This window comes from Leopardus geoffroyi, chromosome C2 (assembly GCF_018350155.1).
Source record: "Leopardus geoffroyi isolate Oge1 chromosome C2, O.geoffroyi_Oge1_pat1.0, whole genome shotgun sequence".
Lineage (NCBI taxonomy): Eukaryota > Metazoa > Chordata > Mammalia > Carnivora > Felidae > Leopardus > Leopardus geoffroyi.
Genome location: NC_059333.1, coordinates 149,531,315 through 149,557,722, shown reverse-complemented (window position 1 = coordinate 149,557,722; position 26,408 = coordinate 149,531,315). Strand labels below are relative to the sequence as shown.

General features: G+C 47.0%; 1 protein-coding gene across 3 annotated transcripts in view; it reads left to right on the top strand.

Annotated features, from left to right (window-relative positions):
* The window catches only part of TRAK1 (trafficking kinesin protein 1), a 194,950-nt gene that overhangs the window by 1,422 nt on the left and 167,120 nt on the right, over positions 1-26,408 (top strand). The window contains exon 1 of one of the 3 annotated variants that reach the window (XM_045437018.1): positions 12,315-12,506. The exons of the other annotated variants lie outside the window; for them this stretch is intronic. The gene's annotated coding sequence lies outside the window, so the exon portion shown is untranslated. Of the gene's footprint in view, positions 1-12,314; positions 12,507-26,408 lie in introns of those variants that run through there. 3 annotated transcript variants of the gene reach the window in all.

The following is a 26,408-nucleotide window of genomic DNA, read 5'->3' as shown; positions in this document are numbered from 1 at the left end:
CCTAAAAGGACCAGGCCTCTGAATGGGAAACCTGGATTCAAATTCCAGCCCCTCTCTCTTTACTGGCTTTGTGACCTTGGGCCCTGATTTAACCTCTCTGTCCCGGCTTTCCCCCTCTCTGGGGTTGCCTGCCTCCCCGGAACAAACATGCATTGGATTGTTCCAGGGATTACAGAGTGTTTTCAATGAAAGTGTTTGTAAAAGTTTGACTACACGACATGGGAGGTTTTCAGGTCTCCTTGCCACATGATTAGGGATGTGACTGGTAACCCTTTTCAGCTCTAACAGGGATAATAAAGCAGATATTATAATACTAATTATCATCTTTCTTATGGGTTTACCGGGAAGGTCAAATCAGATCATTGAAAAGGGCTCTGAAACCAGAACAATATTTCTATTGCAAGGAGTTCCTAAGCCATCAGTTTCCAAACCGACAGCACCTATGTCTCCATCTGATGTGGACTCTCTTTTAGTCGTTGCTTTCTGAGCCCCTGCCTCTGACCTTGCACACAAAAGGTCTCTAATTGTTAGGTGACTTTTTTTTTTCCTATTAAAGTTTTATTTATTTTTGAGAGAGAGCGTGAGCGGGGGAGGGACAGAGAGGGAGACACAGAATCTGAAACAGGCTGCAGGTTCTGAGCTGTCAGCACAGAGCCTGACACGGGGCTCAAACTCAGGAACCGTGAGCTCGTGACCTGAGCCGAAGTCGGACGCTTAAGCAACTGAGCCACACAGGCGCCCTGTTAGGTGACTCTTGAGTTGACCATCTCATGTATGTTCTTAGATGTTATTTTATGGTCTTGAGAGAGTGTCTTTTGTCTACAGACACACTGCTGAATGGGGCTTCTGGTTCCTCCCCACATTGTTTTCCTTCTTTTGAACAAGTATTACCTATTCTGAACAAGTATTACCTATTCTGACTTGCCTTCTTATTAGGTGTATCCAAATGGAGGCCATCTGCCGTGTTGAAAAATTCAAAGTTTTAGTGGAGAGACAGTAACTAATAGCATACGTGTAAATCTGGATGCCTCCAAGCTATGTATAATACCAATGATGTGCAGCTGCTTAAAGAGATGCTTTGGCATGTGTTTTATGAAGGGACATGTGGCTTTATTATTCATTGAGAAGCTCATTTAATTACATGTTTGTTAGTAGTGCACCCAAGGCGGAAGAGGGTGGAACACAGGTGGAAGGCGAGCTCTTGACATCCTTGTTTGGGCTTCTGGTTCTGCATTTGAGGAACGGCTGCTCCCAGCCTCACCTGGTTAGTGGGAAGAGGGCTGTAACTCTCTTTGAAGACTAACGAATAGCAGTGACTTTTTTTTTAAGTTTATTTCTTTATTTTGAGAGAGAGAGAGGGAAAGAGAATCCCAAGCAGGCTTTGCACCATCAGTGGAGAGCCCGACGCGGTGCTCGAACCCACAGACTGCCAGATCATAACCCGAGCTGAAATCAAGAGTTGGACGCTTAACCGGCTGAGCCACCCAGGCGCCCCGTGGCAGTGACTTCTAGTGACCACTCACAAGCCTTGGGAATCTTTTGGCCTCAGTGTCTCAAGCTGTGAAATGAGTTATATCAATATTTCTGAAGCTTGCCCCGTAACCTTCAGGGCAAAGAACTCTGGAAAGAGGGATATGGGAGGTGCAGCCCGAGGTTTCTGGCACATTTCAGTGACTTTTTCAATGTGAGTTCAGTGATTCCTTTAATGGAGAATAGGATGCAGGATTCATCTGTTTTAATGTAAAAGATGCTTTAAATTGCTGCCTTGAGTCATAAAGTACTTGAGGACGATGCACTTTTTCTCCCCCGAGGCTCTGGGGGGCTTCCCTGCGGCATGTGTACCCCAGTTTGAGAATCTTGGAGCTGGATTATTTCTAGCGGCTTTGCTAGTTCCGGGCTTTATGATATGCTAGGACTGTTAAAAGCAGAAGGTAATCTCCTCCCCAGAGGACATGAATTTTATAGTAAACGCTGAAAAGGATGCTCTAGTATTGAAGGGAGGTAGGTGTATTATTGACTTAACCACCAGAGTATAAATTATCTGGATTTGAATGTTAAGGAAGACCATACTCTGGGTTACAGGGGACTTTGAAATCTTTTTTTTCTCCCCCCAAAATTTGTTAAAGATAACTGTGAACCTGTGGATCAAGTGGTTTGACTTTTTCTGAAAAGTATTCCTTGTATCATACCATTCAGAACACTTCATTCTTTACTGCACTCCTCCTTAATGATTAGACTTAGTTACTAGACAGTGAGATTGTCTTTTTTTAAGTTTATTTTGAGAGACAGTGTGCATGGGAGGGGGAGAGAGGCAGAGATGGAGAGAAAATCCCAAGCAGGCTCTGCGCTGATGTGGGACTCTATCTCACAAACCATGAGATCATGACCTAAGCCGAAATCAAGAGTCAGACACTTAACCGACTGAGCCACCCAGGCATCCTGATAGTGAGATTATTATGATTAAAAGCTGCTGTCTCCTGGATTACGTTCACACAGATTAGCTATTGGCAGGTCCTACATTGGCTTCTGTAGATGCAGGTTTGTATATGTCACTTAAAATGGGTATTGCTTAGAACCAGGGTCAGGATTTTGATTTTCCTTCTCTAGGTTTGGGGAGGAAAAAGCATCTATGCGCATGATGAACCCTGGGATTTTCAAAGTTCTCTGTCACTTCTTCTGGTTGTTTTGGTAAGATCAAAAAGTCCTTCCAGGCAGTTCTTTAACATCAAGAGCCTATGCTGCGGGCCTGGGGTTTTATGATAGGAGCATTCTGCGAGCTCTCACTATTTAAGTTTTGCAAAAAGTTGAGAAGGTGTGATCTAGTATAGGCTTGCCTCCTTTTATTAAGCTCCTTATCAAATAATTTCCAGTTGGGGATGTGGTCAAACAACAATAGTCTCCCTAGAGTGTTACAGTAGGTTTGGGTTCACTTATGTTATTGAATCATGAATTTGAACCCGAGGAAGCAGGTGAGCAATGAGGGCAGTCGTAGTTCAATCCTTGAAGTTGTCGGAAGACCTTTGGGAAACTTTTCCTGGGAGAGTGTAGGGAAAGAATTTCATTGAGACTCTTTATGCCTAAGGGGACCGAGAGTCCAGATTTATGGTGGGACCACTGGGCCGTGGCCTGGGTGGAGGAGGGCGATGTCCAAGAGAGGGGGATCCTGACTGTTGCCGGTCGTGCGTCTCCCTTGGTCCCCGCGGTCCTGGTCCCAGCTGGTTGCAGAAGCATAAGGCGTCACGACGCAGCCCATGGCAGGTGGGCCTCCAGTGCCAACCAGCATCACCTGGGCGCCCTGCACACCTACAGAGACCCACACGCAGCCCCAGACCTGCTAAATCTGAATCTGCATTTTATTTATTTAAATTTTTTAAATGTTTATTTTAGAGAGAGAGAGAGAGAGAGAAACAGAGCATGAGTGGGGGAGGGACAGAGAAAGAGAGAGACGCAGAATCTGAAGCAGGCTCCAGGCTCTGATTTGTCAGCGCAGAGCCCCACCCGGGCGAACTCACGCGAGATCACGCCAGATCATGACCTGAGCCGAGGTTGGACGCTTAACCGACTGAGCCACCCAGGCGCCCCTGAATCTGCATTTTAAACACATCTCTGGGTCGTACTGATGCTCAGAGACCTCTTTCCCTTTTCGGGGTTCCCCAGAATGTTCTTCCCCCGGGCACAAGGCCAGACTTGGCATATGTTGGGAAGAACAAGTGGCCAGCACATCAAGTCCCCTGCGCACTGAGAGGCGCTGGGGCTCAGAGCTGGGTTCAACCTCTTGCCCGCCCCTGAAAGGACAGGGGTGGGGGCTTCTCAGAAGAGATCACCGAGCCTGTTCCCTCCCCAGCGCCCACCTCTTCCCTTCAGCTGCGGGCAGTGACGTGTAAAATGGGAAGACCCAGGGAGGGAAGGGACACACGGTCGCCTCTGGATCAGCAGTGACGAGAAGCAGTCCAAAACGTGGCCATTTACCCCCCTTCCTGCCGCAGCACACGCCTGAAACGTGGGGTGATGTTTCGAGTTCTGAAAAATGTGCCAGAGCAGCAGTTCTCCCTAAGTGCTAACCGTGTAGTTGGAGAGTCTACCAGACGCTCACCTCCTCTTTGTTGTGCCAGGTCACGGGACATTACCGGACAGGGACAGAGCGGCGGAGTGGAAGCCAGACAGAAGGTGGGTGGGTCTGACCCCAGCCTATAGGTAACCTTCCTCGCCCTCTCTTCTCCCCTCCCGCTTTCCCAGCAGCGACAGAGTTCTCGGCCTAGGGGGCCTCTTCCGTGACCTCACGTAGGGATGGGCGCAGGGAAAGTGCCTTTGCAGAATTCTTCCTTTCTTGCCCCAGACCCCAGTCTGAGAGATGAAATACCTAATGTGTCGGCCCTCTTCTATTTCGTTTTAAAAAGTTGTGGCGAGGGCGCCTGGGTGGCGCAGTCGGTTGAGCGTCCGACTTCAGCCAGGTCACGATCTCGCGGTCCGTGAGTTCGAGCCCCGCGTCGGGCTCTGGGCTGATGGCTCGGAGCCTGGAGCCTGCTTCTGATTCTGTGTCTCCCTCTCTCTCTGCCCCTCCCCCGTTCATGCTCTGTCTCTCTCTGTCCCCAAAATAAATAAACGTTGGAAAAAAAAAATTAAAAAAAAAATAAATAAAAAGTTGTGGCGAAATATACATAACAAAAATTCACCACTGTAGCCACTTCCCAGTGGACAGTTTCATGGCATTACATACGTTCACACGGTGGTGCAGGTAGCACATTCGTCCATCCCATCCCCCCTGTGTACCCAGTAAACACTAACTCCCAGTTCCCTTGTCCCTCCAGCCTCGGGTGACCGCCGTTCTACTTTCTGTCTCTGTGAGTTTACCTCTCCAGGTACCTCGTATAAGAGGAATCATACGGTTTTCTGTTTTCTATCCGGCTTTTCTCACTTAGCATAATGTCTTCGAGGTCCATCCATGTTGTAGCATGTACCAGAGCGTCATAACTTTTTCAGGCCGGATAATATTCCATTGTGTGTATGTGTCACATTTTATTTATCCATTCATCCATCTTTGGACGCTTAGGTTGCTTCAACCTTTTGGCCATGGTGAATAATGCATCTATGAACGTGGTGTACAAATATCTGTTTGAGTCTTTGATTAACCTTCTCTTGGGTGGGTACCCACAAGTGAAATTGCTGGATCCAGTGGTAATTCTATGTTTCGTTTTTGAGGAAGCACTGTACCTTTTTTTCTTGCTGGCTGGATCATTGTTTTTGTCCTACCAGGAAAGCACAAGGGTTCCAATTTCTCTACATCCTCACCAACACTTGTTATTTTCAGTTTTGGTTTTGTTTTTTTCTTTTCTTTCTTTTTGTCGTTTTTTTTCTTTCTTTCTTTTTTTTTTTTTTAATAGTCATCCAAATGGATGTGATGTGGTTATTTCTTTTCGTTAGTTTGTTTTGTTTTTGTTTTTGTTTTTTTTTTTGGTGGTTTCTTTTGAGTCACTTTTCTCTATTCTGTTATTCTCTCCCCACTAGCCACAGTTTTTGCCCAGCTTTGAGCTATGGGGAATGCCTGAAAAGTAGAACTCTTGTTTCAGTCCTTGCTCCGAATTACCGTTTAACTCTGTGGGCATCGCACTGAATTTTACTTAGTAAGTGTGCTGGCACTCAGATTACTAAGGCTTCTAGAAGCTGCTGTCTGTGAGTGGATGGTCTTTCCTTCCATTCTTCTCTCTCCTTTTTAATTTTGAATGGAAATTGGTGTGTTTGAGTTGGGGGACCAAGGTGGACAGCAGTAGAAAGCCAACTCAGTAAGGCAGGACATCACATTTTGCGATTCCGAGTCCAGAGTTCTAAGAATAAATTTCGTTTGCCTGTTGGGCCTTGCCTTCGAGTGGCAGGTGTTTGTTTGGTGGTCTGACATCTGCAGGGGTCTGGCAGCACAGTTGTAACGTCAGGGCCATGTTTTTGGTGTTGTTTAAAAGAGTGGTCCAAAAATGTGGGCCTTGCGCGCATTGCAGAATTTCAAAACGTGGAAGGAAATTGGAGGTTTATTTAAACTAAAGCGACAGGCAGATTCTTGTCGTGTTACATAGTTGGCATTGGTCAGCTTTGTGCCAGGGAATTAAAAACACCAAAAAAACAAACACAAAAACCAAACCTATGATTCAGGAATAGCAGTGTAATGGTTTTGAGGAAAGGTGGGAAGAAGGAAAATGAGCAATTTGGTACATGTGTGAGTCATTGGTGCCGTGTGAGTGTTCCCAGTTGGACGCAGTCTTTCTGAGACCATTGGTTCACTGGCTTTTGCAAGAGAGAAGAGAATAGTGGCATCCAGACGGTGGGTATTACATTGCAACCTTTGCATCCAGAATATGTTTTAAATGCTGAATACTGTGGGAATTGTACAGTGGTGTTTTATGGACTTGGGGGTGGGGGGAGTAGCTTTATTTCCGTTCATTTGTTAAAAAAAAAAAAAAAATCCTCCGGGCTTAATAATTTGGATAAACTGACACTATTGATATGTTTGAAGCCATGTTTTTTGTTTTTTTTTTCCCCCTTTAAGATTGGTGCTTTTTCAGGGTTAGGTGTGTTGAACCTGGCAAAAAAACCCAAAAAACAAAAAAAACCCCTCCTGTTTCTGGCAGCCAGTTTCTGAATCATTAACTTGTATGGTAACCTCATAGGGTTATTAAAGGGATTACATGAGTCAATATGTGTGCTCGGCTCACAGTAAACATTTTGTGTTAGGCATTATTGTTGTTGTCGAACTCCTCATGATCTGTTCAGCCACACATAATTTCATAGCACACACTCTGTGCCATGCCCCAAGGGTTCGTGTTGGCTTTCATCTTTATGGTACTGACAGGGATGGTCCCCATGACCTAAGGCAGTGATGTGGGCTGTGGATTTTGCTCACCTGACCATTAACTTCCCTCCTTTGGCTTTGAGGAGAAACGGTTAACCTCCAAGGATCCCAAGGCATCAGAGAAATCACTTTGGACTCGATAGTTGGACACAGATATCAAGACGTTTCAAAGGTCTCTTGTGGAAGAGGTGTAGTTTGGTGTTAAATATTTTGAGAAAATATCTGGGGAAACAGAAAATTCTTAATACTGTAAGAATTTATCTTACATTTATTACATCTTAATACTGTTATCTACTGTAACAGTAGATAAAAGGTATGACAAGCAAATCACTGGGAAAATAGACTAAACTTTTGACTGCTGCGGTAGGTGTGTGGATACCGTACTTGGAAGGAAGGAAAATAGTTTAAGAGATTACAAGAGGAATGCCGTAGCAACTATTGGATGTTAACTTGAAAAACTTTTAGCTAAGTCTCTTGATCCTAGAAATGATACTCCAATGGAAGGGAACAAGGAGAATAAAGAGGAGAGTTTGGTTATTTCATCATCAGACTTTTATCCTTTTTGGTAATCCTTTGTATACTGACGGAAGAGGCAGCGTGGCGGAGAACCTCAGCAAGACCACGTGTGACCCTTCCCCTCGCAGACTCAGAAGTTGCACGCGCATTTGTTAAGCAGGGCAGAGCAGGGATGTAGACGTTGTGAAGAGAAGGCCCATAGTGGGGCGCGGTGTCACGGGGCTGGCTTCACTCCGTGAATGTGCCCAGGCAGGTGTGTGGTCTCAGGCTCTCAGGCCTCATCTGCCACCGGAGTGACAGACCCATGCTGAAGCTCTGGCTTGGCTACAGGTGAGAGAGGGTCGTGACTTCAGCTGGGCAGTAGGTGAGCGGTAGTGTGGATGGACAGAAATGGATTCCTTTGGGTGGCCTTGAGGAGCTACGGCTTGCCATGTCTTTGAAGAGATGGTGGGAGGGTTAGGGAGGTCAAGGATAAGGCTGAGAGTTTTGAATTGGGTTAACTCCATTGTGATAACTCAGTTGCGCAGGGGTTAGGACTTGCAGGATCCTGTTTTGAACGTGCTTGGAGTTTGATGTGCTTTGGAGGTTCCCTAGCGAAGGTGTTTAAGGCAGTGGAATGTCTGAGTCTGAGGCTTGGAAGAGAGATCTGGGTGTGAGGTGAGGGCTTGGGGGCCATCCCCGTGTAGATGGTAGTAATGTCACGTGGAGAACTCTCAGAGGTCGACCAGGAGGAGACCAGAAGTGCATGGGGAGGGAGTGTTCTGGCAGCGATGAGTGGGGTTCGTGGGGTCACTCTGTTGTGGGGGGCCAAGTAAGATAACAGCTAAAATCTTCTTTGGGTTTGTTTCTACTTAGTTGGTATGACAAGATCTGTAGAGTTGTATCAGAGGGGATGCTGGCCTAGCCTTGGAAATAACTTACAGTATGTTGACTACAAGGATTCTTGTGTTCATGAACATTTGCAGGTTTCATTGCCAAGCATCACGTACGCTTGTTTCATGGGTGTCCATGTTTTATGAATTCTCGTAATTTGTGAGCTCTGAATTCAAGATTTTGCTGCACTTTCTTGTGATTCCTACACATTTAACTCGAGGGTTTATAGTGTGTAGGAGCTATAGAATCACGGTAAAATTGGAGGGAATTAGAAATTGCTTGCTTGAACAAAGATAACTTCTGCAGCTCCGCTACAGTGGAAAAAATATGTAGTCTGACAATACTAACCGCTGGTGAGGATGTGGGACAAGTGGAAGTCTCACATGCTACATACAAAGAACGACCACTTGGAAAACTGACAATACTGGGGCACCTGAGTGGCTCGGCTGTTTGAGCGTCTGGCTCTCGGTTTCAGCTCAGGTCATGATCTCATGGTTCGTGAGCTTGAGCCCCGCGTCGGGCTCCATACTGACAGTGTGGAGTGTGCTTGGGATTCTCCCTCCTCTCTTTCTCTCCCTTCCCCCTCCCCCCGTCCCTCCCCTGTGCACGCGCACTCTGTCTTTCTCTCTCAAAATAAATAAACTTAAAAAAAAATAAATATTTACTAAAGCTGACCATATCCATTATGACTCAAAGATTCACTCCTGGGCATATACTCAACAGAAATGCATGCTGTCTTCTTGGTTAATAGCAGCTTTACTCATGTTAGCTCCAAACTGGAAAAAACCCAAACGTCTATTCCCCAGTGACTGTAAAAACAAATCATGGTTTATCCACATAATGGAATACTACTCAGCATTAGAAAAGAATGAAATACGAATACCTGCAATAAATAGATGAATCTTACAGACAAAATGTTGAGCCCAGGAGACCAGAAATACAAGTATACTCTATGGGATTCCATTTTCAGAAAGTTCAAAAGCCGGCAAAACTATCCTGGAATAAGGATCAGAAGAATGGTGGTTACCTACAAGGAGGCATTGACCGTGCAAGGTGGATAGGCACATAAGAATTAATGGCTCTGCATGTGTAAGACAAATTAAAGGTTCTAGTTAATTTGGCAACTATTAGATTTTAACTCAATGTGATGTAACATAGTTCCACAGAATTTACCAGTGCTTTAACCTGTGGTTTTCATCCCATTGCCCCCACCCCCTTGGTGCATACACATACACCCCTAGTAGATGGTCCTCAAGGCAGCTGTTCCTCAGTCTTTAGGGTAGCTAATGAAGCATGGGTGTTTAGTGTTTCTTCTTTGGTTCACACAGGGTGTATTATCATGGTGGCCCAGGCTCAGACGTAGGGTGAAATGATAGAGGCACTTGCCTACGGTACAAAATTTAAGTCATCAAGACAAATAATATTTTATGGGGCGCCTGGGTGGCTCAGTCGCTTGAGTGTCTGACTTCGACTCAAGACATGATCTCGTAGTTGGTGAGTTCAAGCCCCACGTGGGACTCTGTGCTGACAGCTCGGAAGCTTGGAGCTTGGAGCCCGGAGGCTTCTTCTGATTCTGTGTCTCCTTGTCTCTCTGCCTCTCCCCTGCTCGTGCACTGGCTCTCGCGCGCGCGCGCTCTCTCTCTCTCTCAAAAATAAGCATTAAAAGATAAAATAAAAATATTTTAGTGCAGTGTTTCTAAAAAAAAAAAGCGCAAAGAAATCTGTGATGAACAAAATATCGACATTTGCAATAAAGGCAGAATCAGTATTACTGATTTTTTTTCCCTTTTGCCTCATGCTCCCACATGGCTTGAAGGGCACTGTCGTGGGCCCAAAGATGGAGCAGGACAGCGTGAGGCTTGAGAACCAGAGTTCTCGGCCTGGACGTCCTGCCTCAAAAGAGTGAAAAGTGCAAGGGCAGGTTAGTAGAGACGGAATGGCAGTTGAGTCTGCTAATGCTTTTTGTGTTTTGTGAATGGAAGCAACTGTGTTGTGTCTTACAAGGATTCTTCTCAGCGTATTCAACATTCTGAGAAGGGAATAACATATAAAGGCACTTACGGTGGTCCTTCACATACTGTGATCGTTCTTTTAAGTTTTTGTGGATTTTGTAGTGGTAATAGCAAGAGTGGCTTGATACTGAATTAAAATAGGAAGTTGTCTCTGACCCTCCCCCCGTTCATGCTCTGTCTCTCTTGGTCTCAAAAAAGTAAATAAAGGTTAAAAAAAAAAAAAGGGGGCGCCTGGGTGGCGCAGTCGGTTAAGCGTCCAACTTCAGCCAGGTCACGATCTCGCGGTCCGGGAGTTCGAGCCCCGCGTCAGGCTCTGGGCTGATGGCTCAGAGCCTGGAGCCTGTTTCCGATTCTGTGTCTCCCTCTCTCTCTGCCCCTCCCCCGTTCATGCTCTGTCTCTCTCTGTCCCAAAAATAAATAAACGTTGAAAAAAAAAAAATTAAAATAGGAAGTTGTCAAGGCTTAGATAACCGTTTCACGGCGTTAACAAGATGTAAAACACTGTCTTTTAGTGCGTAACAGTGTTTAATAGTAGAGAAAAATTCATGGTTGCCCCCCTTTTAGCTAGTCCTGTGGTTGCTATTGATAAAATTACCTGGTAATCAGGGTAGAATCTAGTGATTTGCTAGCCTCCGGACTGCATGTTTACAGACACATCCTTGCTATTGTATGTTACCAAGCGTGGTTTCTGAAATGTGGCCTTCTTTTTGTCTTTTTCTGGTGAGTAAGTCCCATGTATCATGTCCATTTGGCTCCTCTTTGTGGCCAGGATGTGTCGCCTGGACTGAGAGAGAGAGAGAGAGGTCCCAGATTTTTTAGCTCCTCTTACAATTGCTATGGATACGATATCCGTGCCAACTGGAGTCTCCTGTCTGTCCTGTTCCAATAGGCTTCCCCTTAGAGGCTGAAATGCTTGCCCTTCCTGATGCTAAGTATAGGTTGTTCAGCGTATTAGAGGACTTTTAAAAGTGTACTATATGGGAATTAGTTCCAAAACGTTATTATACCAGAGAGGGGTAAAGCTTCCCAGCCCTTTAAAACCTCACTTCTTTGTTCACATCCTCCCCAGCCCCTTTCCAATTTTGCTGTGCATGGTCTTCTCCTAGCAACACGCAGTGGTCAGTGGGAAAGTCAAGCTGGCTGAGAGCCTCCCCACCGGAGACTGTCCTCTCCAGCCACCAGGGTCCTGGAGGAGCCCCTACCCTGTACCCTGGCAGCAAGGCACACCTGGTGGCATACTGGCCTTTCCTTGTATCTGCAAAAGTTTTTCGTTAGGAGTTCCATTGCTTTAATAGATCCTGGGTCATTCAGATCTGTTCTTTCCTCTTGAGTTAGTTTTGGTAAGTTCCGCATTTCAAGGAATTTGCCTGTTTCATCCAAGCGGTTGATTTATTGGCATAACAATTATCCTTTTAATGTCTGGAAGATTTGTAGTGGTGCCCTACCTTTTATTTCTGAGCTGTGCCTTTTGTGTTCAGAACGCCGCGGTTCAAAGGAACTGTTGGATCAGAGTAACTCAGCTCTGGAAAGTGGGGGGTGGGGGGTGGTTTTGGGAGAGGGAGGGGGGTGGGTGGAGGAAATAAAGCCTGGAGGAGGGAGGGCAGAGTGGCGGGGACTGGCCGTTGTTGGACGCCGCCTCTCTGGGGAGGAGCTGCTGGGGGAGAGCGGTCACGTGGGCGGTGAGCTCATTAGGCTGGGGACACCAGCTGTGCTATTATTAGGGCTTTTAAAGTCCGTGGCAGATGTTCTTAGGCGGAGCTCCAGCCTTGTTCACTTCCCACATATGGCATAATACAGTACATGGAAAAGGAACGCCTCGGTAACTGATAGCTTTTCCATGAAACACATCACTCCTTTTTCCCGCGAACTTTTCCCTCCTCTCTCTCTCTCTCCCCGTGTCGTTTGCTCTCTCCGCTGTTCCTTGTCTTTTTCTTTCTCTGTGTTGTCAGTTTCTTGTCTTTTTTTCCCGCTTTGTCTCTTTCTCTGTTTCTCTGTCTGCCGTTTGCTGTCTTTCTCTCCCTCCCTCCCTCTCTGACTCTCTTTCTCTCTCTGTTTCTGTCTGTCCCTGTTTCTATTTCTGTGCTGTTCTCACTCCCCCCAGCCCTCTCTCAGTCCCTCCCTCCTAGACTTCCTTCTTCCCTCCTTTGAGGCTCTCTTATTTAACCCCGTGTGGGACTAGGAAAGGACAGAGTGGCACGTGGAGAAAGTTTGCCCATTTTAGGTTAAAAGTGAGCCTCGGCGTTTCGTAGAAAGTGTAAGGAGTGCAGGTAAGTCCGAGGGTGATCGAACACTGGAGATTGTCTGGTCAAGAGCCTGTTCTAAGTGGCACGGTTAGCTTGCTGCTCTCTCCGCTCCTGGGGCGCGGCAGTGGCTCTAAGGCCCCTGCAACCGGACAGACCGAGGAGCTGGCCAGGGCACTGGTTGTTTCCGTGCATTTTTGCACACAGTTTGTGCGTTGTGGTTTGGCTGCTGACCTCTCCTGCCACCACTGTCCTGGGACTCACTGACCAACTTTTATCAGTAAGCTTCCACGCGGGCCCTTCCCTTGCCCCTCATTTTTATAGTAATGCATCTCAGCTGGGAAACACGAGGGAGAGTCTGTATCAAATTGACTTAAATTTTTGTTCTGGGGGGCACTGAATCTCTGCAGGGAATGTGCTGTTAAGTGATAGGACCTCGGTGTATATTTTTAAAGCTTAAAGCTTCATTATAGAAGTGTCCTAGTGTTTATTTCAAACTGCTGATGTTTGAAATATTTATGACTTTTGTAGCTATGACCCAAATTGATCATATTTTAATTTCAAAAATAATGAAATAATACGTGTATTAGCGTCATATCTTACTCTGTCAGAAATAGATTTCAAGAAGAGCTGCTGTAACCTGGATATTTTTCCCCAAAGGGAAGTAAATATAACTATTTTAGAAATAATACTTCATTGGATTTTACCAATTATTTTGTTGTTTTAAAAAAAGGTATTAACAACAACAACAAAAGCCCAAACCCAAACTATAGCATGAGATCCGCATGAGAAGAGAGATACTGAACTAGACTTGATTATTCTTACTGATTTCTCTGCTCATTCAGAGATTGGGAAAGAAAGCCAAGCATGGCCTGTTTTCATTTTCCCTAACTTTATCTGAAGAACGGGAATCTTAAAGTAAGAAGTCTTTTCCCATGGTGGCCGCCCCAGCTCTTACAGACTGGTAGGGGCAGGTGCTGTGGCTCCAGGCTGTGGGGGTGACAATGACATGTGTGTGTGCTTCATGGCAGTATATTTGCTGAGCAGCTTATGCATATCCCAGAAACATTGGTTCTGATTCCGTAGGTCTTCAGCAGGTAAGCGTCTGCTTTGGTTGTGGTCAGTGCCTTCTAGGCAGGATGAGGAGCTGGAGATCTGGTTAGAAGAGTGAATGGAAGTGTGTGTTGAGTGGCCTCCCTGGGCCAGGCGTTGAGGTATGACTGTAACGTAGACAGCCCAGGTCTGGGGGCTGGTGAGAGAGGCGCCATCGAGTAGCAGGTGTAGGCTGTAATGCCAGGTAGTGACTATGGGCCATAGGGAGGGAAGGGTGATGGAGGCTGGAGGGGCCACGAAGGCGTGCTTAGGGAGGTTATGGGTGAGCAGAGACCCCAAAATGGGGAGGAGGATGAGCCATGGGAAAACATGCGTCCTCTCAGAGCAAGCCCCGAGTTCCCAGGCCTCTGCAAGAAGGCTGGTGTGGCTGTAATGCAGGGTACCCCCCCACCGCCCCCCAGGAAAGTGGATGTGGATGAGGGGGATGGTCAGGACAGGCCTGTGTCCTACTGGCCTGCCTGGCTGTGGTCAGGAGTTGAGATTTTATTTTTATTTTATTTTATTTTATTTTCATTTTATTCGTTTTAGAAAGAGAGAGTAGGGGAGAGGGACAGAAGGAGAGAGCGAGAGAATCTTTTTTTTTTTAATTAAAAATTAAAAAAAAATATTTATGTATTTTTGAGAGAGAAAGAGAGCACGAGCAGGGAAGGAGACACAGAACTCACAGTAGGCTCCAGGTGCCCAATGTGGGGCTCGAACTCATGAGCTGAGAGATCACGAACTGAGCTTAAGTCGGATGCTTAACCACCTGAGCCACCCAGGCACCCCAAGAGAATCTTAAGCGGGCCCCACATTCAGCGCTGAGCTTGATGCAGGGCTCGATGCCACGACCCTGGGATCATGACCCGAGCTGAAACTGAGAGTACATTCAACTGACTGAGCCACCCAGGTGCCCCAAGACTTTATTTTGCGTATGTTTGGAAGGAAGTTGCTGGAGAATTCTGAGCCGGGAGGGGGGTGATGTGAGTGGATTTACTTTTTGAGTGGGTCCCCCAGCTGCTGTGAGGAGAGCCAGGGTGTGGGAGCAGGGAGCGGGGAAAGGCCCAGGGAGAGCGGTGGCAGCTCCAGGCCAGGGTAAGGATGCCATGTGTCTTGGGGTAGAGGCTCAGGACAGCTGGCCGTGGCTGTGAGGACCTGTGACAAGGAAGAATCTGGGGGTGATGCCTTAGCTCCCCTACGTTCTGAATGGAACTTTTAACACCAGGAAACACTTACCTGGTTTAAAACTCCTGGTGTTAAAAGTCATTCTGTGTAACTCATTGGTCAAACGGCTAGTAGGGGCTGCTGGAGCTAAAGTTTACCCAAAAAATGAGTGGGGGTATCTTCATCTCAAGCCCGAGCTGGAGGCTGAGAGGAACGAGAATGCTGTGCTCCTCTGTAGCTGAGAAGTCACTCTTCTGGGCACAGGGAAGAAGGTGAATCTCACACTTCGTCCCAACTGAACGAGCATGAAGTAACCATGATTATAGTGAACTGTAGCGATTTGAGTTTTCCATTGAAAAATTCCCGAAGATTCTTCAAGCAATTCCGATAATATTTTCTCCGTGAATGTTGCAAATTTGCTTAGTCTGTGTCTGGATATAGCACCCTCTTTGAAATGTACTATTTTAAAAATGCTTTCTCTTATGAATGAGAGTGGGGTTGTCTGGGGATAGGTTGCCAGTTTCCTCACGATGCAGGTGACAGCATTTTCCCCCAATGAGGATCAGAATTTCAGGAACTAGAAGGTTAGAAAAAATATTAAACAGCTGATCCAAGGTTTATCATCATCACTCTTGCTTACCTCATAATCTGAGATTATTTCCCTCCCTGCAAGGCCTGACCTTGAGACTTGGCCTGGGGAGAAAATCCGACTCGGCCGCAGTTCCCTGGAAGCCAGTGAGAGGATTCTGCTCCTTCACCTGCAGGCTTGGAGGGACTGAGTTAGGAATGCTTAGCAGGTGGCTTTCAAAAGCACGGGCTGACGCTTCACGTAGGTCAGCCGCTGAGGTTATCAGTAAAGAAGCTGGAAGGTACATTCTCTTGGAACCTGAAATATTTGAGGACAGAAGATCTTGTGTTTCCTGGTAGAGTATGGTAAGAATAATCAATACAAGAGCCTGGCTTATTTTGGGGTTGCAGTAAGCCAGGATGAGTGGGGCATGCCTGGTTGTTCCAGAATGTGCTGCTGTCTTTCAGGTAGTGGCTGTGGGGCTTGCGTTTCTCTGCCACTCACCCCGTGCCGTGTATGGCCAGGGGAGTCTTGCCACGTACAGCGTGAAGCCCCAGGGTGTTGTTCAGATTCACCGAGAGTGTGTCAACCCTCGAAGTTGTCTTCTTTTTTTTTTTTTTAATTTTTTTTAAATGTTTGTTTATTGTTGAAGGAGAGAGAGTGAATGGGGGAGGGGCAGAGAGAGAGGGAGACACAGAATCCAAAGCAGGTTCCAGGCTCCGAGCTGTCAGCACAGAGCCCGACGCGGGGCTGGAACTCACAGACCGTGAGATCGTGACCTGAGCCAAAGTTGGATGCTCAACCGACTGAGCCACCCAGGTGCCCCACCGAAGTATTCTTTCCAGCCTCTAAACACGTCTTGGCCTTTCCACTGTGTCTTATTGGCATCTGAATAAATAAATACCAAGTTATTAGGAACCAAATTAATGCTGAGATACCTATGTGGCTTAGTCGGTTAGCATCCAACTTTTGCTCAGGTCATTGTCTCATGGCTTGGGAGTTCGAGCCCCGTGTCGGGCTCTCAGCTGTCAGGGCAGAGCCCACTTCTGATTCTCTGTCCCCTGCTCTCTCTGCCCTTCCCCCACGAGGGCTTGCTCCCGCGCTCACTCACTCTCTCTCTCTCTCTCTCTCTCTCAAAAATAAACATTAAGGGTCGCCTGGGTGGCTCAGTCGGTTGAGCGGCTGACTTCTGCTCAGGTCATGATCTCGTGGTCAGTGAGTTCAAGCCCCGTGTCGGTCTCTGTGCTGACAGCTCAGAGCCTGGAGCCTGTTTCAGATTCTGTGTCGCCCTCTCTCTGACCCTCCCCCGTTCATGCTCTGCCTCTCTCTGTCTCAAAAATAAATAAACGTTAAAAAAAAAAATCAACATTAAAAAAAAAAAACAATGCTGATGGCCATTTCAGTTATAAATGTTGGCTACCAGACAATTGTCCTATTTTACTTCCTCAAGTTTTTTTCTGTCCCCCTAAGACTGACGCCAATATTTTTAAGGCCCCGAAACAAGTGTGGTAGGACTGCTGCCCTCCTTAAAACGAAACCCCATTGTCATTGAATTAAAAACACTGGCTGCTTTGTTCGGGAATGTGGGAAGGAAGGGATTTTTCCTGTAGCATATGATCGAGTCAGCTCTTTTAGAAACGTAGATCCTAGGCTAGAGTTTCCTCAAGACGTATTTCGATGTGTTTGTTCTGGAACTATCAGCACATCGCATTCTGGGCTCTTTTTAATGGGCGCTGGGTAATTACCGTGGCCTCCCATCCCCGCGAGTAGTACAGCGAGCCATTCAGGAGGAGAGCGGTGGCCCCTGACCCCTCCCCCTCGGAGATGGCGTGAGGCACAATTAGAGAGCCCTTGCAAGGGGCTGAGTGGTTGCTGGGGCATAAATAATGCAATCTACCCTGTCTGTGTGTGCAGGCGGCGGGGCCAAGCGGATTTGATGTTCGGATGCCTGAGCCTCGTAATCTGGGTCCCGCGTGCTTGGGCTCTGTGACCTTGGGAGAGTTCTTCTCCGGTGATCCTGTTCTTGCATCTGTAGGATAAGACTGTGTCGCATGATTGTGGGGATTCAGTGAGGTGACGTGTGGCAAGATTTGTCGCCTCCTTGTTAGCAGCACGCAGCAGGCACTCCTGAAGTTACCTGTCCCACCTCTGAAATCCTGAGCATAACCACGTTGCTCTTTGAACTCCAGGCCGTCCAGCCCTTTGCACACAGTTCCTTGCCACATCCAGGTTCCCGGCGTCTCCCCTCCACCCCGGCCTGTGTGGCCTGTCGTCACCGAGCAGCCGTTGTCCTTCCTTTGCGCCACCCGGAGGAACTCTGCCTGCCTGCTGAGGGCTGCCGGAGAAGTTACCTGGTCCCCTATCACCCAGCGTGTAGGCCCTGCAAAGCGACTTCAGCTGGGCCGTACGTAGGCTCTGCTCAGTTGTTGATGTTGCCCTGGCTTCTCTGCCTTGTGCCACAGTGACCGTTCTAGACTCTCCACGCCTCTCCCAAACATTTTACCCCCGGCAGAGTGAGCGGGAGCCAGCTGGCTTGCTGCCTCCCGGCCTTCATGTCCAGATGTTAAGAGCCTTTCTTCTGCCCCATCTCCTGGGAAGTGACGGAGGGACCCTCTTCCTGCCCGAGGCCGATTTGCATGGTCTGTGGGTCCGCATCCTCTCCCACCTCCTCAGCGTGGCGCTTGGAAGATCGGTCCTCCTTTCTGTCTCCTCAGCCTCATCCTGTGATGCACTCCAGTTCTCCCCCATCTTTCCAGAACCCCTTTCTCCCGTGGCCATGGCTCTTTGCTCCCCTTCACTGCCAGTCTCACCGAAACCTCCTCCCCCCTCTCCCTGGCCCTGTTGCTCCCAGGCACCTGAGCCCATTATTCCCCCACCAACAGCACTGAATTTGGTGCTAAGTCCAGGGCACACCTAGTCCTGGCATTCTTGACCTTTGACACGCTCACATTCCTTCTGTCTTGGAACGCTCCCCCGCCCCCCCCCCCCCGCCCCCGCCCCAGGGGCTTCTGGGAAGCTGCTCCCTCCTGGCTTCCCTCCCACTTCCTCCAGCTCCCTGCCTCCGGAGGCTGCAGGCTCCTCTGCCCCCACCACGTAGCTCCTGAGTGCTGGTGTCCTCTGGGTGTGTCACCGCAGCTGAGCACCCTGCCTCGCACACTGGCCCTGGAGGTGACCGTGCCTGTGGCCTTGGTTGTTATCGCCGCCCAAATCTTGTCTGGGTTTCGACCTATTTAGCTGCCCGCCTGCCCACCGCACACCCCCGTTTGGGGTGCACAAACGCGGCCCAGCTCATCGCCACCGCTTGCTTCCCCTTTCTGCCACCTCCTCCCTGCCACGAAACAGGTCTGCCTGTGAGCCCAGTCACATGGGGGGCACCCCTGTTCCCAGCTGCTTGGGCAGGAAGCTGGGCCTTCTCCCGGCTCTCCGTTTCCCTCACTCCCGCCCCTTCCCCTGGGCATGTGCCTCCCAGACCTCCCTGGCTTTGGCTGCTCTAGTGTTTACTCTGCTGCTAAGGCGACCTTTCTTTTTTCTTTCTTTTTTTAGATTTTTTAATGTTTATTCATTTTTTGAAAGAGAGAGAGAGAGAGAGAGAATGGGGGAGGGGCAGAGAGAGAGAGGGAGGTACAGAATCCGAAGCAGGCTCCAGGCTCTGAGCTGTCAGCACAGAGCCCGACGCGGCGCTCGAACTCACGGACTGTGAGATCATAACCTGAGCTGAAGTCAGACCCTTAACTGACTGAGCCACCCAGGTGCCCCTAAGGTGACCTTTCTAAAGCACTCATCACATCCCTTCAGTCCCCCGCGTACAACCTGTTCGGGAGACCCCCACGGGGCCGAAGAGGCTGCTGCCCTTGTTTCCCTTGCTAAAGCCCTTCCGAACTTTTTGTTTCCTTGCTTGGGTCCTGCTTTCCCTCCTTCCTCCTGGACTTTCCCTCTGCCTGTGGAGGCTGCGCCCTGCCTCTCTCCTCCCTGCAGAGCCTGTTCTGGCGTCGTGGCTGATTCCTGCTCACCTTTTAGGTCTGACCCGAGGTTGGCCTGGGGAGCCTCTCCTGACCCCAGGTGACTCCTCTGTATCAGCAGTTTTCCTGGTGGCCCGTCACGGCTGATATTTTTGTCTGTGGCCCCCGGGAGGTGAAAGAAGGTCCGTGAGAGGCGTCAGTTGGATGGTGGAGAGGGCACGCAGACATCTGCCCTGGCATGTGGCACTTGACCCAAAGGACTGTTCTTGTCTGTGTCTTACAGGGGGCAGAGCTTGTTGAGATCATTCTTCCCAACAAGTTGCAAGTCCTTTGAGGGCAGGGATTTTTGTTGGGTCCTCTTCCCCCTGTACTCCCAGTAGTACTAGAGGTAGGCAAAGTGCCTGGCATACAGTAGGCGCTAAATAAATATCAAATGAGTGAAGAGCAAAGGTGATCTTTTTACTCTGGTTCAGTTTTCATCATGCAGACTTAAAGTGGCTCTGTCCTCCTGCCAGGGTGATGGAAGGATGTGGATTTGGAAATGGGAGCGGTCCACTGGAGCAGGCTTTCTCTGCAGCCTCTCCGTGCCCTGTTGTCACACATTTGTGGACGTTTTCACATCACCAGCTGTAATCACCAGAGCCATGAAACAGAATTCCTGGGTCATGAGATAGCCGTGGCTGCTCTGACTCATGCCGCAAACTGGGGAAAATTGACGTGTTTCTCGTCCTGAGAATCAGACCAGGCCTGACTTTACACATCGCAGTGCCTTTTAACCTCGCAGGGAGCTGATGCTTCTTGGAAATTGACCCGGCAGAGGGCAGCAGGTAGTTCTGGGGTACCGGGGAGCAGGGGACTGCTGTTGTGCATGAAACAATGGGAAGATGCTTTTGTGGTTTTAGGATTCACATAACTAGATGGGTACGGTTCTTTGTCATTCATTTATTGGACACGTTTATAGCTGTCCATTTGATGCCCATTTTCTTGTATTTATTTATTTATATATATTTATTTTTAAAAATTTAAATCCAATTTAGTTAACATGTAGTGTAATATGATTTTGGGAATAGAACTTAGTGATTTATCACTTACGTATAACAGGCAGTGCTCATCCCAACAAGTACCCTCCTTAATGCCCATCCCCCATTTAGCCCATCCCCCCCCCCCCCACCCAGGACCCCTCCAGCACCCCTCAGTTTGTTCTCTGTATTTAAGAGTCTCTTATGCTTTGTCTCCCTCTCTGTTTTTACTTTTCCTTCCCTTATGTTCATCTGTTTTGTTCCTTAAATTCCACATATGAATGAAATCATATATACCTTTCTCTGACTTATTTCGTTTAACATAACGCACTCTAGTTCCATCCATGTTGTTGCAAATGGCAAGATCTCATTCTTTTTGATCGCCGAGTAATATTCCGTTGTATATACACATCACATCTTTATCCATTCATCAGTTGATGGACGTTTGGGCTCTTTCCATACTTTGGCTATTGTTGATAGTGCTGCTATAAACATTGGGGTGCACGTGCCCCTTCGAATCAGCATTTTTGTATCCTTTGGATAAATACCTAGTAGTGCAACTGCTGGGTTGTAGGGTAGTTCTGTTTTTAATTTTTGGAGGAGCCGCCATACTGTTTTCCAGAGTGGCTGCACCAGTTTTATGCCCATTTTCTTAATGATTTTATTCACTGGTTTATGGATTTTATTTTCAGCCTTCCCCCTTAAGGAGAACAGAAGCTCCTGGAAGTTGGGAGCCCCATCTATGATGTCACTGGGGATGCTCAGGACCTAGCACGGTGTCTAGCCCAGTGTTTTTGTTGAAGGAATGGCAGGCAGGGTGGTGGGGATGGTGAGCAGACATGCAGCCCTCCCGCCCCCAGGAGTTTACAGTCCTGTCACGTAGATGGACAGTAATGAGATTTCACAAAGAAATGTAAAGTTGTAGCAGTGACCAAGAGGCTACTGTGCTCCGAGAACTATCACAGCAGCTTTTGGCTTAGGGAGTTTGGGAAGGCTAGAGGTAAAGGCTGAAGAGAGGGGGTAGGGCCGTTCAGATGGAGGAAGAATCATGATCCATGTTGGGAACTCATGTTAGAGGAATCTCTTTCTGTCTCTAAGATTGGTCTCTAACACCTGCCTCTCCTTTCTCATTGTTAATAACAACAGACATTTAGTGAGTGTTTACATGGATTACAGCAGTTTATCCTCCCAGTGACCTTGTTGAGGTAGTTCTTAGGGAACCATTGGAAGTGGAGTAGCTGGTCTGGGTTGAGGGGTTCAAGTCCAGGGCGTCACTTGAGTCTATGCTTCTCCCCCTTCCAGAGACGAGCAGCGTGTGGTGTAACGTGCAAGAGGGGCAGGCAGTCCTGGATTCCTGAAGAGTGTCTGGAAGGGTCTCTGCTGGACTTGTATAAGTGAAAGACAGGGTTATAGTATCCTTAGCACCTTGTTTAGTGAGCGTGTGGATCAGAGAGGTCAATTGCTTTTTCTTTTTCTAATGGGGACCTCAAGTGGAGGGGAGGGGAGACTGGGATTGGAGCCTGGCAGAGAGAGGTTACAACCTGCTGGATAATAGGAGACTTTTTCTTTTCTTTTTTTTTTTTTTTTTTTTTTTTAAGTAGACTTCATGCCCAGCACGAAGCCCAACTCGGGGCTTGGACTCATGACCCTGAAATCAAGACCTGAGCTGAGATCAAGAGTTGGATGCTTAACTGACTGAGCCACCCAGACACCCCAATAGTTAAAATCTTTCTAATAGTGTCTCCTCCTAGAGGTGGTGCAAGGGTGTTGCCACAGGGTTAGGAAGCTGAACTGCATTTACCTGGACTAAAATACCAAGGATACATTGTTTTGTTTTCACAGCCTTGGTGTGCAATTGACATACTTTGCATTTCATCCAGTTTACTTTTTTTTTTTTAAGTGTATTGCATAGTTGTGCAACAGTTGCCACTGTGTGTGTGTATGTGTATATATATATACGTGTGTGTGTGTGTGTGTGTACATACATATATATATAGGACCTTTTTATCTCCCAGGAAACAAACCCTGTACCCATTAGCTGTCACTAGTCAATCCCAGTCTTTCCCTTTCTCCCACTGGCTGCCCCAGACCCACCCTTTCCCGGCCCTAAGGAACCACTAGTTTCTGTCTCTGTGGATTTGCCTGTCCTAGATATTTCACATAAACGGAATCATATAATAATTGGCCTTTTGTGTTTGGCTTCTTTTGCTCAGTGTAATGTTTTCATCCACATTGTAGCATTATAGCACTTCATTTTTTTTTTTTTTTAAAGTTTATTTGTTTTGAGATAAGGAGGGAAAGAGAGAGAGCAGGAAAGAGGGAGAATGAGAATCCCAAGCAGGTTCTGTGCTGTCAGCATGGAGCCCAATGTCGGGCTCCATCCCACAATGTGTGAGATCATGACCTGAGCCGAAATCAAGAGTTGGATGCTTAATAGACTGAACAACCCAGGTGTCCCCATTTTTTTGTTGTTGTTGTTGCCAAATAATATTCCATTATATGGGTATATATCATTTATCAGTTCGTTGATGGATATTGCTTGTTTCCACTTCTTGCCTTTTATCAATAATGCTGCTGTGAACACTTGTGTACAAGTTTGTGTGTGGATATAGCACACATACTTTGATTTTGCTTGGATAAATAGCAGTAGGATTGCTGGTCATATAGTAACCCTATGTTTAATTTTTTGAGTGACTGCCAGACTGTTTTGAATGTACCTGTGCCATTTTCCATTCCCATGAGCAATATATTAGGGTTCCATTTTCTCCAGATCCTTGTAGACACTTGTATTCTTCATCCTTTTGATTGTAGTCAGTCTAGTGGGTAGGAAGGGCTATCTCTATGTGGTTTGGCATTTTGCTGATGCCTAGTGATGTTGAGCATCTTTTCATTTCCTTCTTGGCCATTTGTGTATCTTTGGAGAAATGTGTATTCAAGTCCCCTGCCCATTTTTAAATGAGATTATTACTATTGAATTGTAAGAGTTCTTTATATGTTCTAGATACAAGACCTTTATCAGATGTATGTTTTGCAGATATTTTCTGCTATTCTGGATTGTCTTTGCACTTTCTTGGTAATCTCGTTTGCAGCACAAAATTTTTTTTTGATGGAGTCCAATTTATCTTTTTTTGGTTACTTGTGCTTTTCATGTTATAGCTAAGAAACCATTGCCTGCTTAAGGTCATGAAGATCTATTCCTGTATTTTCTTCTAAGAGTTGTATAGTTTTAGCTCTTACATTTAGGGCTGTGATCCATTTCAAGTTAGTTTTTGTCTCTGGGGTGAGGTAGGAGTCCAGTATGTCTATGACAGATCCTGCAACCTTGCTGAAAGTTCTAATAGGTTTTTGGTGGGTTTCTTAGGATTTTTAATATACAAGATCATGTTATATGCAAGTAGAAATAGAAGCTTTATTTCTGCCTTTCCAATACGAGCTTGTTTATTGCATTTTCTTGCTAGTTGCTCTGGCTAGAACCTCCAGTATAATGTTGAATAAAAGTGGCAAGAATGGGCATCCTTGCCTTGTTCCTGATCATGGGGGAAAAAATTCATTCTTTCATTAATAAGAGTGATGTTAGCTGTGGGTTATTCATAGATGTTCTTTATCAGGTCGAGGAAGTTTTCCTTATTTCTAGTCTGTTAAATGTTTTATCATGAAAGAGTGTTGAATTTTGTCAAATGCTTTTTCTGCATATATTGAGATGGTGATGTAGTTTTTGTCCTTTATTAGCACGGTATTTTGCAGTAAATGATTTTCACATTATTACTTCATACTTTCTTGTATTACTTTTCAGGACTTCCATTAAATGAAAATGCTTTTGAAATAGAGACTTCTGAGTAAAAATCGCCTCTGCTTACAAATTGTTTTTCACTGAACTAAAGTTCTTTGTACTTTTGGAAACTGAACCCATGAAAGCGATTGCTTCATCGTGTATGTTTCAGAGGAGAAATGCAGTTCTTCATGCTGATGGCAGACGGGCTGTTCCACTCCCTAGGGCTGATCACCTCCTGTTGCCACTGCTGTGGCTGCTGTCTCTAATATCGAAGTCGCCCCTGACCTGCCATGGTCTGGAAGTGTTACTAATTATACTGATCTCCTTACTGATCTCCTTGTCTCATCTTTAAAAAGAATAATGATCCTGGGTTCTTATTACCAGCGAATGTTGGCCTCCTTTGTAAAGAATACGTTAGGAAGGATGCTTCTGTGGAATTTGATCCCGGGAACTCTGCTTTCGTGTTCTTGCTGATCTTGCCTCCCCTTTTTGGAGTCAGGATTAGTGTATCTGCAGCCATTATTGTGGGTTTATGGGCAGCAGCTTAGCAACCATTTCATGGCACTCAGCTGTCTCAGTTTGTCTCTGCTTGTCACCCTCCTCCTGCCTTCCCTCCTCTCCCTTCCCCCACTCCCCTCTTTTCTTCCCCTGTCTTCCCCCTCACCTTTCTTCTGGTCTCCCCTCCCCCATTCCCTCTCTGCACTCCCCCCCCCCTTCCCTCTTCTCTCCTGGCCCCTTCTTTTCTCTTGCTAGTTCCCTCCTCCTGACCCTACCCTCCTCCTTCTCCCTTTGTCTTGGGAATCCTTTGTCCTTGCTGTGACCCCTGGCCCCCTTCCACCCTCCCCCCCCCACCATCCCCCTCTGCCCTGTAAACGAATCTCAGTAGTTTCTGATGGATGTTGTTTTTGGCATTTTGCCTGTGGGTTTCTCTTAAGTATGAGACCCTGTGTCCTGTTTTCTCCACGGAGGTGGGGAGTAGAGGGGGGACACAGTTTTCATGGTCTGCAGGGTTTGGCCATTTCTGAGCCAGTCCCTGGCTTTGCTTTTCAGTATCCCTGGTTCTCACTGTGGCCGAGCTCCTCCCCCACCTTCCATAGGGGACTCATATTGGAAGATTTGAAAGAGGACAATGCTGTGGTTTCCATGAGCTATTGATGACCTGATGGGCAACCTTTTTCCTGGCCCTTTAAAATGCCTGTGGTTGGTGGGAGACACTGTATTTTTTAATTTTTTTTTATTTATTTTTTTTATTTAAAAAAAAAAATTTTTTTTTCAACGTTTTATTTATTTTTGGGACAGAGAGAGACAGAGCATGAATGGGGGAGGGGCAGAGAGAGAGGGAGACACAGAATCGGAAACAGGCTCCAGGCTCTGAGCCATCAGCCCAGAGCCCGACGCGGGGCTCGAACTCACGGACCGCGAGATCGTGACCTGGCTGAAGTCGGACACTTAACCGACTGCGCCACCCAGGCGCCCCAGGGAGACACTGTATTTTAAATAAAACAAAATGATTGCCACGCTTATAGTTTAATATTTTGAAAATGGAAACTCGAATAGAACAAAATGATTGCCATGGTCATAGTTTAATATTTGAAAACGGAAACTCAAGCATTTGCCCTCCTGTTGTGATTCTTTGCCCTTATTGGCAGAAGTGGGTTGGTTTGGAATAGAAAGGGTAGTCTGACCAGCTAGTTCTCTTGATTTGCTGGAACCCAGATGTGCCGGCCCCCGGTCTCGGTAGAAACTTAACCTTTCAGGTGGCACTAGGTACCTGACTTAGATTTGGGACCTAAAAACTAATGTTGGAAATCTATTTGTTTATGTATTTATTTTTTTTGAAACAGCGCATGTGGGGGACAGAGAGAGGGGAGAGAGCGAATCCCGAGAGGCTCCATACTGTCTGTACAGAGCCCAACATGGGGCTCAAACTCATGAACCTTGAGATCATGACCTGAGCTGAAGTCAGATGGTTCACTGACTGGGTCATCCAGGTGCCCCTGGAATTGAAAAATAACGTTTTTTCTGTTAGAGTCTTAATACCCCCTCCCCCCCCATCCCACTGCCCCACACCATAGTTTTCAGGCTTTTCTTTTTTTTTTAGAGGTCATTTGAATATTGTGTTATGTGGAAGTTTTCTCTGTAGAAGACGGCCCGTTTCCTAGAAAGTAGCCGATAAATTGGATTTGCCAGTACAAGTTTTATCTTGCTGTGCCAAGAGGCTGGGCTCCAGAGCCAGGCCGCCCAGGTTCAAGCCCCATCTGTGCCACCTGCCAGCTGTGTGGGCTCTTTCTCTAGCTCCTAGGCTTGCAGTCTCTTCCTTGGTAGGACTGAGGTGGGGTGCCTTCTTCATGGGGC